Genomic DNA, 17396 nt, shown 5'->3' on the forward strand with positions numbered 1-17396 from the left:
TTTTTTATTCAATGAAAATAGAGATTTAATTAAAATAAATAATATAGAGGTATTATTGTAATTATCTTTAAATATATAAGATAAAATTACAAATTTTTTGGATAATGTATTTTCACTCTAAACTCTGACCTGACCCGAACATAACCTATAAGATCAAAACAGTAATTACATAATTGTATTTTCCATAAAATAATAATTTATACGTAAAAATAACAAAAAATATAGTATAGCATTTCGGAGAGAATAACAAATACTAAAATGATGAAATTCTTAAATATGAAATATTAAATTTATTAAATTGTTTCGAATTAGGATCAAATTGATAGATTATAAATTTTGAAGATTAAAAGATTTAGTACACCATATTATATTATTATTTTTATCTAATAGTTAACCTCCAATGATTTATTTATAAATTTAAATTTATCACAAAGTAATAATTGAATGACTTAATGTGTATTTTAACCTATTTTGTTTTCTATGCTAGAGGTAAATTTTCAAAAATATTATGGGTGGACATAATGAGTTATATGTCCACTATAATAAATGATTTGAATTAGTTTCCTAACACTTGAATTTTTCAAAAAAATCATTTTCCTATATGATTATTTAGAAGTGTTCATTATTCAATTTTAACTGAATTAATTGATCGAATAAAAAATTTAATTCAGTTAATCGGTCGATTAATTTGATATTGATTAACAATTAAGAAAATTTTTAAAGTTCAATTATCAGTTAACTCAATTCGAAATTGATTAATTAATTGAATTAAATAAGTTAACTGAAATTAATATATATTTTATATATATTAAATATATATTTTAAGCTAATATCTTTTAAAAATTAAAATCCAATTATTTTTTAATCATAATATACCTATTAAACTTTCAGTATTCGATAAAACAATTTCGATTAATAAATGTTAGATAATTTGATTTATTCGATCAACCAAATGGACCGAGTAAATACCCAATAAATGTAATGGAATCATGTTTCCCACTCAATTTCATTAGCGCGTGAACTCAGTATCAATGATTGATTCAATAACTTGGCGAGTTTCATAGGGCTGTGTTCGCACGCTCGATAAGGGTGTGTGGCTCTAATACTTTAGCAAAGTTCCCCAATGTAAAGATACGATGAGAACTTTTACAATAATGCGCTGCCAAACCCAACCTACCGGTTACTCCATTGCTTTCTTTCCTGGATAAAGTACTTTTTAGTCCCTATATTTGATAATTGTTTCATCTTTGTCCTTATTTTATTTTACTAAATAATAAATACTTATTTTATTTTACTAAATAATAAATACTTATTTTATTTTTTAAATCATAAATTAAAAAAAAAAAGTTATGATAATAGTGTAGGATCCCATATATAAAAATAAACTTATGAAATAAATTTGGAAGAATCAATTTAGATATGGTACTTAAAATATTCTTTCTCAAATATATTGAACATCAATATTAAAATCAATTTTTAAATGTATTCCTTGTGTTTCTTATTCTTCTTTTATTTTCTTATGTTGTTTTTTTAGTTTTTAATAATTCTATCTTTATGTTACGTTTTGTATTTTTATGACATATTTTCTTTTATCTTTTAACATGTTTTTTTATCGTTTGACCATTTTTATTTTATTTTCATAGGATTAAATTTGACGATGCCTTAACTGAACAAAATAGTAATTATTTGTTATCATGTTAATCTTTTATGCTTTGGATCAATAGATAGAGTTTAGATACATGATTTGCGTTCGGAGATTATTTTTCTCACAAAGCTAGACTTTGATTTGCAATCACCATTGGTCTTTCAATAGTTTGATCCAATGTTTTGGTATCAATACAATTAGATATGTTCGTATATATCTTTTGTTCAAGTTTTTTGGATGAGTTTTTTTTATTTTTTTTACATTTTCCTAGTATGGTCCTAATATTACTCACAGAGAGAAATAGATATCGGCCAAGAATGGCTAAAGAAATAACAATCTGAGAAAAATATTGAAATATTATCTTAGATAACAAAAATGGCGCACGATAAAGAAATGCTTTGGGCGCAAGTTAGCGGGACTAATGTCACCCGAGTTCTCTGTTGATCGGACGTCGATTGTTTCTCTGGTTCTACCTTTCTTCTTCGCTGCTGTTTGGGTTTCCACTCTCCTTTTTATTACTTTACTACATTACTACAATACAAATGGACTGGAGGAAATTATTCAAGTTCTCCGATTCGCATGACCTAGAATATTTTCCCCCAAATGTTCGTGATGGAGCCCCGATTATTCTTCCCCCTCAGGAGATCCTTGATGCTGGAATTTCTGAATGGAGATTATCGCTGGTGGGTCAGTTCCTTGGAGTCACACCAAGCTTTTCATCTTTACAACGAATCGTTGACAGCTTATGGGGTAAAGCTATGGGGGCTCGCGAGTTCAGGTTAGTACTGCTGGAAATAATCTATTTATTTTCACGTTTTATAGTGAAACTTCTAGGGATTGGGTGCTCGACAATGGCCCATGGCACGTACAGAACAAAACTCTTTTACTTAGAAAATGGGAACCATGCTTGAAATCGCTTAGTTTTATTTAACAAAGATCCCGGTTTGGGTTCATCTGTTTAACGTCCCATTAGAACTCTTCTCTCGAGTTGGTCTCAGCTACATAGCTAGTGCCATTGACATACCTCTTTCAATGGACAACATAATTGCTTCAAAAACTAGGCTAGAGTTTGCCAAAGTTTGTATTGAAATAGGGGTAAATGATACTATTCCTAAGTATATTGAAGTTGCTCTTAAAGATGGAAAATAAACCTCAATCTATATTGAGGTTCCATGGTTACCTCTTCGTGCAAGAAGTGCAAAGTATTTGGGCACAATGATAAAGGTTGTCCCAACAAATCAAATGCTCAACATGCTATTTCCCAAGTCTGGAAAAAGAAGGAGACATTATCCCTAATTCGGCTGCTGCTATTGTGGGAGGAGTTGAAGTCCTACAGGAACCAGATCAGAATGACAGTACTGAAGCAAATGATTTCATCCAGCAGGAGAAGATAGTTGTTGATCCTTCTGATAAGCTTGAGCAAAACGATCATTCTGTTGACACAACCTTGTAAAGTTTCAACATGTAACTGAAGTGGTTCATGATCCATTAAATATAAATATAACTGCTGCTGCTAATGTCCAAACAAATATTCTGCCTACTGAAGATACTGTTTATGACATAATTTCTCAGACAGTAATCTCTAAAAGGGGAAGAGGAAGACCAAGTAAAGAAAATGCTAAGAGTTGTCTTTCAGATTCAAAAAACTGATTCGAAGTTCTAAACTCTGTTGAAGATCATAATCTAGACAATTTACCAAGGAAGCCTAGGGCAGCATCTTTGGGAGTTGCTGGTTTGGTAAAAGAACTTAAATCCAAAAAGAAAGACCAGTTTAACAAAGCTAAAAGTAGTCCTATTGAAAACCAAGGGTGTTCCTTGGGATCTTCTTCCAAATGATAATCAGTTTTTGGAACATTAGAGGACTTAACAGTCTCTAAAATAGAATAAAGTGGTTCTTAGAGCCATGAACAATAATGTGGATATACTTTGCCTATTGGAGGCAAGAGTGAAAATGGAAAAATCTCAGGCTATTTTCAGCACTAATTTCTCAAATTTGAATGTTTGTTATAACTTTGATCATGCCATTAATGGCAGAATATGGATGCTTTGGAAGAAGGGAATAGATTTATCCATTATTCAAGTTTCTGACCAATTTACTACTGCTAAAGGAACTGTCCAAGGTAATCCGATGTTCATCTCAACCATCTATGGAAGTAATGATGGGGTTATTCGAAGACAGCTTTGGCTCAAACTAAAGAAAGTTAATTATATAGTTAACCAATCCCCATGGGTCTTAAGTGGAGATTTTAATATTTTCCTCCATTCCCATGAAAGTTCTGATAATGATCTATTTGGCTATTATTCTTCACCTGATATGAAAGATTTCCAAGATTTCACGCAAGAGCTTGGCTTTCTGGACCACCCTTATTTTGGGCCAAAATTCACCTGGAGTAACAAGCAACAAGAATTATTTCTGGCTAGGAAACTTGATAGGGTTATGATTAATCCTAGTTGGGCTCCATCTTTCAACAATCTTTTGTGGAATTCTTGCCCCTGGAATCTCTGACCACAATATGGCCATGCTTTGGCTGTCAAAAGATATTCCTGATTCCAGGCCTAAGCCATTCAAATTCTTTAATTTCTAGGCTGTCAATCCTAATTTCTTGAATGTAGTAAGGAGTTCATGGCAACAAGAAGTTCAAGGCAATCCTATGATATTTTGTTCACAAAACTTAGACGTCTTAAAGATTGTCTTAGAAGGTTCAACAAGGATTATTACAACAACCTTTCTGATAGAGTTAAACTAAGATAATAGAGCTGGAAAATCATCAACTTCTTACTCTTAAAGGCGAGGATCCCATTGAGAAGGAACTTGAATTACAAGAGCAATTGAACTCCCTTGAAGAAACTGAATCTCGCTCTTTAAACAGAAGACTAAAGTTAAATTCATAAAAGATGGTACTAAAAATACCAAATTTTTCATTCATTTGTGGCCTCTAAGCACAAAAGGGAAACCATCAGAGTCCTTGTCGATGACAGAGGAAATAGACTTGAATATTTTGATGCCATAGCCCATGAAGTCTCTTCTTTTTTCTCTAATCTTCTAGGTACGATAGATTCTATGGTTAAGGATTCCAATCCTTCATTTATTCATGATCTCCTTAACTTTTCATTGCCTTTTGAGGTTGCTTCTTCTCTTGTTAAGGAAGTTACTGTTGACGAAATAAAAAATGCCATCTTTTGCCAAGGCAATGATAAGGCTCCTGGACCGGATGGCTTCATTCCTTACTTCTTTAAATTTTCATGGTCCATAGTGGGTGAAGATATCATTAAAGTTGTCAATTACTTCTTCTGCAATTCTCACATTTACCCAGCTTTTAACTCCACAATTATTCTTTGGTTCCTAAAGTCCTCAACCCTCACGGTTAAAGACTTCAGGTCGATTTCCTGCTTCTCCGTTATTTATAAAACTATCACTAAGATTCTCGTCTATAGAATGATTGCTTTTCTCCCATAGATTATTTCCTTGAACCAGACTACTTTCATTCGTGGCAGGAACATCATTGAAAACTCTCTTCTTGCTCAGGAGATGGTTAAAGGGTATAGCCGGAAATGTATTTCACCTCGATGCTTAATGAAGATCGACCTCCATAAGGCTTTCGATTCTTTGCACTAGAACTTCATTTCTTCTATTCTTTCAGTCGTGAAATTTCCTCAAAGATTTATTACTTGGGTTGAAGTTTGCTTTACTCAAGCTAGATACTCTATCTCCTTCAATGGTACCTTAATCGGTTACTTTAAAGGGGCAAGAGGGCTAAGACAGGTTTATTCGTCCTTGCAATGAATATCCTTTCTACAATGCTAAATTTGGCTGCTTCTAAAGGTATCTTTGTTTTTCACCCAAAATGCAAGAAAATTGGGCTTACCCATCTTTCTTTTGTAGACAATCTCCTTATTTTCTGAAAGGTAACAAAGAATCTGTGGCTGGTGTTCTTAGTGTTCTCGATAAGTTCTATCAACTTTCAGGGCTACAACTTAATTCCTCCAAATGTGAACTCTTTACTGCGGGGTATCTCCTCTAGGGAACTAGAGATCATTAAATTTATTTCTGGCTTCAAATCTGGATCTCTTCCTGTTAAGTATCTTGGCATCCCGCTTGTAACCCGCAAACTCACTACGAAAATTTGAACCTCTTCTTGACAATATTAGGAGACGGTTGCACCACTGGTCTGCCCATAACCTTAGTTATGCTCGTAGACTAGAATTAATACGGTCTGTTTTGTTCAATGTTAGTAATTTCTGGTGCAGACAGCTTGCCTTCCCAGCCTCTATATTAAAAATCGTGGACTAACTTTGCTCACGGTACTTCTGAAAAGGAGAAGACAAGCTTACTACCGATGCTCGGCTAAGTTGGGATAACATTTGTCGTATGAAGTTGAAGGAGGCCTTGGACTGATTAATATTTCCATTTGGAATAGAGCTTGTATTATCAGCCTTATAAAGAAAATTCTTGTTGTTGATGGCTCCCTATGGGTTGCATGGTTGCAAAATTATATCCTTAAAGAGCAGGACTTCTGGCAATTCGAACCTAGAACTAACGTCAGCTAGGGTTTTAGACGGATTTTAAAGCTAAGGCATACTGCTTTTCCTTTTATTTCTGCTGGTTCACTGCAGACAAAGGAAATATGGGACATCATCCGGTTACAAGGGCAGAAAGTACCTTGGCATCGTCTCATTTGGTACCCTATGCATATACCAAAACACAGCTTAATCACTTGGATGGCCATTTTGAACAGGTTACCAACCAAAGATCGGTTACAAAGAATGGGAGTTTCCATAGATGGTCTCTGTGTTAATTGCAACTTGCATTAAGAAACTAGAGACCATTTATTTTCCAACTGCTCCATGGCTATTCGTCTATGGAATTCTATCTTAAATCTGAACGGGATGAATCAGAATATTTTGACATGGGAAGAAATGGTCTCTCGTTCTTGCTTAACTTGGAAAGGGAAGTCATTACTCACCACCATTTTGAAGATCTCGTGGAATGCGTTCATCTATTACTTATGGCAGGAACGGAATCAGAGAACATTTCAGGGTTGTTTTTGGGATGTTGATGCTATTCTTAAAGACATCATTGATACTGTTGGTATTCGTCTTAGGGACAAAGCTATTAACAGAATTGATAATACTAACTTTAACTTCTGTAATGCTTGGGGTATAGTCTAACCAATCATTGGTTTGTAATTAGGCATTTTGTTTATTTTGTTGATTGGTTGATTGGTTGTAGCATGACTATGCTATTTTGGGTAATAAAATTTGAATTATCCAAAAAAATATGATATCTATATAAAGATAATTATTAATCATTTGACATTGAACACTTATACCCTGACATTTGTGGTGCTAGAACCTATAACATCAAAGAACAACAATTTACCCAAAAAACAATAACAATTATTTTACTATCAAAATCGCTAGGTTTATACATAAATATATACCTTCTTAAAGTGAGTTGGGTAAAAATATTTAATCTACTATATGGATCAACTCCCTTAAATGCAAAAGTAACGTTAAGATGAATAAATTAAGTAATATTAAAATCTATGGCTACTCATAGGAAAGAGGTGTTCATAAATATCAATAAAGAATATAAAAATACCTTAATAATTTAATAACCCGCTAACATATTTAATGTTAAAGGACATACTACTTAATCTATGACAAAAGCTATATCATAATTATCTAACCTATTTAAAGAGGGTGGTGACGACGGGAATGACGGTGGCAACGGTGGTGGAGCCACCATAGAAAACACCCACGAAGACCCCTTCAAACGGGGATTTGTCGGCTTGGTGAGGGCTGTCACCTTTGCCCCGTTACCCATCCAGCACATCTCCCACTATTATCGCTCTCTCCAAATAAAGAAAAATTAGTCCTCCGTAAGTTTGTCCCTCACTAGTCATTTGTCGATGATAAAATATGAATTTATTGAATAATTTTAACGATAAAAAAATTAAATTTAAATAATTATGTCTGTAAAACACATATATTAACGATAAATTAAAAAAATATATGAACATATATTATTGTATAGGTTTAAGGGTCATCTTTATCCCTATAGTAAATTCAATTTATAATTTTCGCCCCTATCATATTTTCGTATCAATTTAGCCCTCAAAATTATTTAATTGCATCATTCTATATCTTTTTCCTAACTTAAAACCCTAAATTATAAATCTTATGTTAGTGTTTAGGGTTTAGAGGTAATGGGGTTATAGTTTCAGATTTAAGGTTTATAATTTAAGATTTTAAGTTAGGAGTAAGATATAGAACGATGCAATTGAGCAACTTCAAATGCTAAATTGAATCGAAATAATAGGGACAAAAATGATAAATTGAACATACAACAAGGGTAAAAGTCACCCAACAAGGGTAAAAGTTACCCTTTTACCTATCGTATATGCTTTAGTGGAAGTAGATACTAATGAGATTTTGTTTTAACAATGGGAGATATATCATGTATGCTTTAGTGGAAGAAGTAATGATTTTGTTGGCATTTTCGAAGAGGAACCAAATTCGGAGCATGTTTCATCCATGCACCCCACAAGGGTCCGGCAATTTCTTTCACTTACATTCGCAATGGAATTTGTCGAAAACATACTCCTTGATTCATCGTTTGTCTGTCAGAAACCTAATGCTTATTCGATCAACTTTTTTAATCTTTGCTTGCTATCATTCAATTCCAGTTCGACACGACACGACACGAAACATAATTCTGTCATGCAAGATCATAGACCCTTTGTTAATCGATTGACCAAGTAGTTCAAAAAGTAAATATTGTCACTGTATTAACATGCATTGCTGGCTGGAAGTTGAGTAAAAGTTAAAGTTTGAATTAATGAACTTTGGTTAAATGAATTTTAAGTTAAAACTTTCGTGGAGTTTAATAATGTAATCATGAACGAATGGTTAGTGGATCATTTGCCACAATACTTTATGCTAGAAGCATGCTTTTTCTCCCCTTTTGATGTTAAACAATGGAATCTTAAATTATAGAGATAAGTGGAAGTGTTTGGGGTTTAAGTGGAGGGGACATAAATCTCAACCCAAAGACGGGAATTACCTTTTTGGTTTAGGGTTAGTGCCCTCTAGGGTCACTCAGGTGCCCCAAAACTCACTTAGGCTTTCACTTTTATGGAACACCATGTAGGTACTCAACATAATAAGGATGCTCTTTATATTTACACATAATAATAAATATAAGGGGAAGATTTTGTTTCACGTCTTCACCTCTCCCCACACCTTATATCGACCAAGCAAGCTTATGCAAAAATATTTATCAGCTAAGTTAAATTAATTGCAACATTAATTTGATTGAGAGACTTTGATTAATGTATTTCTTTTTATCCACGGACTATGTAAATTAACGTTTATATAATATTATACATCCAGATTATACCCATCGAAGAATGTCACTTAAAATCACGAACCGAGTGACCTCAGTGGTAAATAAATTGTTATTATTCTTTGAGGTCCTGGGTTTGAGCACCAGGAATGTCAGGGGTAGGGGTGAGCATTCGATCGAGTCGAGTCGAGTAAAAAAATTCGAGTTGACGGGTCGTATTTTACAACTCGAACTTAACTTGAAATTTTTTTTGAGTCGAGTCGAGTTTAAAAAATTTGAGTTATTTGAGTTGACGAGTCATATTTTACAACTCGAACTTAACTTGAATTTTTTTCGAGTCAAGTCGAGTTTGAGTTATTTGAGTTGACGAGTCGTATTTTACAACTCGAACTTAACTTGAATTTTTTTTCGAGTTTAAGAAATTTGAGTTGAGTTATTCGAGTCGAGTTATTCGAGTTTCTGTACTAATTTTATTATAATTATTTATAGTATTATGACAATGATTTGTTCCAATTTTTTGACTTTATCCAACCATAATATATATATATATATATATTCTTTCATATTATAATGTTATTTAATATATCAAATACAATCTAAAATTATGAAATATATTCATAATAGTATATTTTAAAGAAAGTATTTTGAGGGTAAAATATTGATGAGAGTATAAATGAGTCAAAGAATCGATGAGAAGAAAGAATTTGCAAACAATTGTAGTCAAAAGACCAAATTGAGTAAAATGCAAAGTTAAGGGACTAAATAAAAAAGAGAGTACATCTTTAGTGAAAAAATAGCAATTGAAGTTACATAGGTATTTTATTATGGTATATGAGCATGTGGTTCAAATTTGGTAAAAAAGATAATTAAACTAAATCACAAATTAAAGGAATAAGGAGATTATGAAAAATTGAAGGATTAAATTGAAAAATAAAAATGTTATCAAAAAGAGGAATTGAAAGTACAAATGTATTCTACTATGGTTTAGGAGCATGTGGCTCAAATTTGGTAAAATGGACTTAAAATAAATGACGAATTGAAGAAATAAGGAGATTATAAAAAATTGAATGACTAAATTGAAAAATAAAAAATTTGTTATCAAAAAGAGTAATTGAAAGTACAGATGTATTCTACTATGGTTTAGGAGCATGTGGGTCAAATTTGGTAAAAAAATGGACTTAAAATGAAGGAGAATTGAAGAAATAATTAAATCAGGGATTAAATCGTAAAACTTCAAAATACTTAGTCAAATTTTTGATTTTTTGAGTAATTCGAAAATTCAAAATTTCAACTCGACTCGAACTCAAAAACCAAATTTATAATTCGAGTTGACTTGAATAACTCGAAATTGAAAAAAAATTAATTTTTCGAGTCGAGTCGAGTTTTGCTCACTCCTAGCCAGGGGTGTGAACATTCAATGTCAAATAGTGTATAATTATCTTTGAATAGATATTACCTTTACTTACCCCGAATTAATACTAAAAAGAAAACATAACCTTCAAAGACCCTTTAGAAATAAAGTTACCTCAAGAGCCACCATAACCAAATGGTTACCTGAATGTTCCTCTTCACTAGCTTCCGATGTCATGTTGATAACTAAATTTAACAGTCGACTACCGTATCTGCACAAACTGAACAAATTTAATAATCTACTATTATTTATGATAACCCTAATGACTGTTATGATGTTACTACCTTCGTCATTGATCACCCTACAATCGAGGTATTTATACACAGGAAAATTTTAAAAAAAAGAAGACTTTTCTTCTTTTCCTTTAGTACCATTCTTCCGTCTAGGAAAAATTATTGTTTCCCTCTTTTGATAAAATTCACCATCCACGGTTACTCGATTATTGACTACGGTTCTCCGTTTAAATCGAAAAAGATGAACATATTACAATTGACCAGTCGAATTTATTCCTATTAACATATAATTATACTTATTTGTACCTTAAAATACAAGTTATAAACTCTAATCCTATATATTAGATAAACATTAACAATATAAAAGCTCATCACTTTTTCATATATTTAATCAGCAGCATTAACTATGATTTGTCCTTGAATGATTGGAATTATAACAATGTCCCTTTCATGCAATAAAGAGCTCTCTCAAACCCCATCTGTTTGAAGGAAACCTCAGCTGTATGGCACTGCCCCATAATGGTCAAATATGTACGTGAAATCGACATGATCGGTCAAGTTTCAAAGCCCATATTGCGAAATGCGAAAGCAATTAATGTTTACTTGAACAAATCAAGGGTAACCCTTGCCCAAGAGGGACTATGTACACACACCGTCGAGTCGTGTATGGTTTAAAGCTGAAACACGTAGGGTAATTTCATTCTTATTGTACCTCTTTCAGATTTTTTTTTTGTAAATCGCCCTTTCCTTTATTAAATTTTAAAGCTTTCTAGGTTTTATATATTATAGAGAGCCACAATCTCTTGATATAATCACTAATAGACTCAAATTATTTACTGAAAATCAGATCTATTTACGCCACTGCTAGCCTGCAAATAAAAATCATCATTTTAGGCATGCAACAACACTAAGGATCTTTATATAACTTACCATACGAGACTGAATATAGGATCTCTCTCGGGCTCAACTTCTTTACTGTTCATCATCTTGTTTAACTTATTTTTCCTCTCTTTCTTTTCCTCAGAACAATTGACTCGACTCTTTGTCTATATAAAAAAGAATGAAATTTTAAAAATCGTCACAATCCCATTTCACCATCAACAATTCTAGTTTCATCCTTATATAGACGTGGATTTAAGATAGACTATAATCATAATATGAAATGCCTAAATAACTTTTTCTCGTGAATGTAGGTACAAAAAATAGAATATTTGTTAATAGAAGTAGGGCGTATTAATTGTCAAACAAAGTTTTCAAGAAGAATAATGAGATGGGACATAAGTAGCATATGCTAAGACACAAACTTAATTGTCTATCCCTTTCACATCTCCAATAATTCCTTTATCTCCCGCTTCTTGTAAACCATACACATCTCAAATCCTGAATTATTGCAATTTCCAACCCATTAAAAGTGTATATAAAATGCCACTACCGTACTTTAATCCAAACCAATTAGGCAAAGTTAGGGGGTGCAAAGCTTTTTTTTTTTAACTACTGGTATTTGATCTATTGATCGACTATTTCGAATAGGATTTTATAGAGGATCATTATGGAGGTAATCATTCCAACTCCGTTTATTCTATTCGTGAACACGCCATAATTCAAACCCCTAAAATTGTTTAAAAAATCTTGTGGATGTAAAGCTTTAAATTAAGAGTTTTGCAGATTGAAGAAAGAATATTGTAATTATGGGGGACTATCCTAGTTGGTGATAACTGACCAGACGATAAAAAAAAAGGGGCAAAAACTTGGGATAAGAGACGAACCATAGCTGTAAAATGGGACCTTTTTGCAAAAGAAAATTGATGTGTAGAGGAAGGTCCATCATATATATTATTTTTGTACCAAACTGTCAACTCTTTGGGTTCCCCCACAGCTATCAGATATCAATGCTATCCTAAATAGCTACTTACTAACATACTTTGCAGTCGATTCCACAGTAAAAAGCGTGACCTCATTTCAGTTTTCAGTGGAATATATTGGTATGGGTTTGCTTTCAACATTTATTCTTCGTATTATATATTTATTTAAATTTTAAAGGGAATTGTGAATTCAAATGTTAATATCTAAGGTAAATTATACCAAATATTAATTAACATAGATCCTATATTGTTTTTAGGGTAAACAACTCGTTTGATCATTAAACTGTTTTGATTTTGTCAATCAAACTACCTAACTATTTAATGCTTCAATCAAGCCACAAGCTGTTAACATTTAACGGAGATAGTGATGTGTCAATTAATAAAATTGGCATAATTATACATTTGGTCCTTAATATTTAAACATTTTTATCAATTTAGTCTTTGTTTTAATTCAATGAAATAAATTTAATATCCAATTAGATGGTGACTAAATTAATAAAATGTTTAAATATCGAGGATGAAATGTATAATCATGCCAATTTTTTAACTACCACATCACCATCACCTTTAATGACTAGTGGCCCTTTTTAAGTATATAAATAGTTAATCGATCTGATTGACAAAATTGAAACATCAATGGTCAAAGTGAAAAAGACAATAGTTCAGTGATCATACAAGTAGTTTACACTTGTTTTTATCATTGAACTTTTAATTGTTCGAAATTGAATATTCGATCATCGAACTTGAAAAAAAGAAAAGCATGGGGACTCGTGTGATTGTCAATGAATAGTCTTCTTCAATTGAGAATCTAGGCCCTACAAATGAAAACTAAGAAGAAGCATAAAAATAATAGTAACACAAACACAATCACAATCACCTCAAGCAGATTTGAGCACCAAGACAAGATGAAGAAGGATCGAACGTGTTTTTATCTAGTTGGACAAAGTTCAATCCCTGTCTATGCATCGCTTTGGGAATTAGGGTTCTAGTAACTCGTTTTAATTTTTGAAATTTTATTTGTACTCATTTTATATAAAAAGGTTATATTGTTAATATATATATATCTCTTCGAAAATATTGCAGAATAAGAAGAATCCCAAAATTATCATAGCAACCATGTGAATGCCCCCTCCACACTCGCACACAAAAGTTTTCACTTGGTTGCTGCAAAGAGGGAAAACTTCCAATCATGGAGAGATTCTTCTTCGTATGCAACCATCAGCATGACGAGAAGAAAATGCTTTTTTTTTCCTTTTTATAAATCTAAAGTATGGAAATAAGTGAAAATCATGATGATTGAAACTAAAGAACCAAATTTCTTAATGCGACAACAAATGAAGATTAGAAAGATCACGAGTGATGATCAAGTGGAACGAGGAAATAAAAAAGGTGAAACTTGTAGGTTTCCAAGTTCCCAAGAAAGTTTTCTCCCTTGGGTTTGTGTTTGTTTATGCAATTTGTTATTATGATCGTTGTGTGGTCAACTACAAAAGTGAAAGTGTTAAGCTTCTTTGATTCCCTTTTTCTAATATCCACAAATATTCCTATAGCACTATTATATATATATATATATATATATATATATATATATATATATTTTATAGATTTAATTGGATTTTTTAAAAATTTGAATTATTTAATATATTGTAAAAGAAACTTGTAACATCTCTTCATCTATCACAGTCTTTAAAAAAAATGAAATTTCTGTAATTTCATATCTGTTACCTAACCATAAACACTTGACAAAACAATTGGTAAAATTGAGAGATCTACCAACTCCAAATCTACCAATGGATGACTACATTCATGTACTCTGTCGGCCTATAAATAGTTATAATAACTCTAAACATGACATCGACACTCAGAGTCAATATATAAATTCTCATACAAGACTAAAAAGAAGGTTGAACTTTTTGGACTATTCATCATCTTCTTCATTCTACCTCTTCCTCAACTCAACATCTTTTACACCTTTCTAGAAAAGGATTGAAAGATTGGATGCGATTCTACGTCCAAATAAAGAAAAACAGATAAAATTACATATGAATTGATTACTAAATATATAATTAAAATGCAACCGTTCAATTAGGTTTTCATTTAAAAAGGAATAAAATAAGTGATCAAGTGAAGCCTTCAATTGGTGGGGTAACAGAGGAAGATGCGTGGTCAACATAAATCATGGTATCTTTCATGCTTGATAGAGTCGAATTGTCGAGTAATTATTATTGATAGATAAACATATATGTATATTAATGGTAAAATTGTTGAGTAATTATTATTGATCGATATATATATATATATATATTAATGAATTAATGAATCATATACAGATAATTATACTTTAAAACGTAATGTAAAAATCAAATCACAAGATGCTACAATGGATTAAAATCTTTGTAAAGTAAAAGTGGTCGCCGCCTAACTTTCTAAATGGAAATTAACAAATTCAAAGGTAGGCACCGATTGGTGCAAAATTCAATGGGTTGACAGATTATTGTTGAAATAGAAATAGGGTTAATTACAAGATTAATTCCTAAGCTTCAACTATAAATACCCTAACCCATTTAACTTCAAAATAATCCCAAATCATTTCTTTCTCCCAATATTAGAGAACTTTCTTGTGAGTAGTGAGTGTTTTGTAAACACCTGTAAATTTTCTTTCTTAGTAAAAGATTTGCAGCAGTCCAGAGACGTAGGCATAATTGGTTGAACTCCGTTATCAATTTCGGGTATTATTTTTCCGCTTTTATTTTGCATTCTCACTAATTTGATTATAGGAAAATTACTTGTACTCGTTTATTTCCCAACAACTGGTATCAGAGCTTTTGGGTTTGAATTTTGTCAATTTTTTTGTGAGATAACTATTCACTACTATTCATTAATATTCACGTGAATAGTGAATTTCGTTAATAGTAAAAAAATTGTCGGTGATACGAATTTGTAGAGGAATGTGTTCTAATACACGGTGGTTCGCAAGAATTGTCAGAAACGATCCAAACGAAGCCAGATTTGAGAGAGAGCGATGGCTGTAGACGAAGGAAAGGTGAAAATTGAAAAGTTCGATGGTGCGGACTTTGGCTTTTGGAAGATGCATATTGAAGATTTTCTGTATTAGGAAAATCTATATCAATATTTCTCAGGAAAGCAACCAGAGGGCATGAAGAATGAAGACTGAGCTCTTCTCGACAGACAAGCCCTCGAAGTTATCCGACTAACATTATCTCGAAATGTTACTTTCAACATAGCAAAGGAAAATACCATGATGGGTCTTATGGCGGATCTCTCCAGTATGTATGAGAAGCCATCGACCTCAAACAAAGTTCATTTGATGAGGCGATAATTCAATTTGCGGATGGCGGAAGAGGCATCAATGACTCAACACCTAAATGAACTCAACACAATCACAACCCAGTTGAGTTCAGTAGAAATTGAATTCGATGATGAAGTTTGAGCTTTAATTCTCTTATCATCTCTACCAGAGAGTTGGAATGTTACTGTTACAGTAGTCAGCAGCTCATCGGGAAATAGTAAATTAAAATTCGATGATGTTCGGGATATGGTATTGAGTGAAGAAATTCGATGGAGATAATCGGGTGAAGCATCAAGCTCCTTAGCCTTGTACACGGAGTTTAGATGGAGAACTTCATAAAGAAATTCAAATCGTGGTAGATCGAAATCCAGAAGGGGAAAATCAAGAACTGGAAATAAAGATTTTACCTGTTATAATTGTGACAAGAAGGGTCACTTTAAAAGAGATTGCCGAGCACTGAAGAAAGATATCGGCGCACAGGAATCTGCCAACATGACAGATGAGATAGATGATGTCATGATTCTAAGAGTCAACAGTCCGTTTGAATCATGGATCTTGGATTCAGGGGCATATTTCCACTCCACCCCATGCCAAGAAATCATGGAGAACTATGTCAGTGGTGATTTTGGGAAGATTCATCTACCTGATGATGAAACCTTGAAGATCATCGGAAAAGGAGACATTCGATTAAAACTGCCAAACCAGACCACCTGGACGCTGAAAGGAGTGAGAGATATTCCTGGCCTCAAAAGAAATTTGATATCTGTAGGACAACTTGATGGAGAAGGTTATAGTATAACATTTTCAGGCTGTGAATGGAAGATTACCAAATGAGCACTCGTCATTGCTCATGGTAAGAAGACTGGTACTCTCTATGTAACCTCAAATTTAGAGAATATCATTGCAGTAGTAGATGCTGATGGAAAATCAAACCTGTGGCACCAAAGGCTTGGCCATATGAGCGAGAAAGGGATGAAGACACTTTTGTCAAAAGGGAAGCTGCCGGATCTAAAGAGTGTAGATGTCAGACTATACGAGGATTGTATCTTTGGCAAACAAAAGAAATTCAATTTTGCAAAGATTGGCAAGACACCCAAGGCTGAAAAGTTAGAGTTGGTTCATACTGATGTATGAGGACCATATGCAGTTCCATCTATTGCAGGCTCACTATATTATGTCACCTTCATCGATGATTTTACAAGGAAGGTGTGTGGTTTATTTTCTGAAGAAGAAATCAGAAGTCTTTGATACCTTTAGAAAATGGAAGGCCATGGTGGAAAATGAGACTGGTCTGAAAGTTAAGCGTTTGAGGCCTGATAATGGAGGAGAGTACAGAAATAGTAGATTCAGAGATTTCTATGCAAACAATGGGATCAAGATGGAGACAACAGTTCCCATGACACCGCAACAGAATGGCATAGCAGAGCGCATGAACAGAACTCTGAAGGAACATGCCAGAAGCATGATGATACATGCCGGATTACCCAAATTGCTATGGGCTGAAGCTATCAACACTGCAGCTTACCTGATCAACCATGGGCCCTCAGTTCCTTTGGATGGTGGAATACCAGAGGAAGTTTGGAGCAA

Source organism: Hibiscus syriacus, unplaced genomic scaffold, assembly GCF_006381635.1.
Source record: "Hibiscus syriacus cultivar Baekdansim isolate YM2019G1 unplaced genomic scaffold, ASM638163v2 tig00110656_pilon, whole genome shotgun sequence".
Classification (NCBI taxonomy): Eukaryota; Viridiplantae; Streptophyta; class Magnoliopsida; order Malvales; family Malvaceae; genus Hibiscus; species Hibiscus syriacus.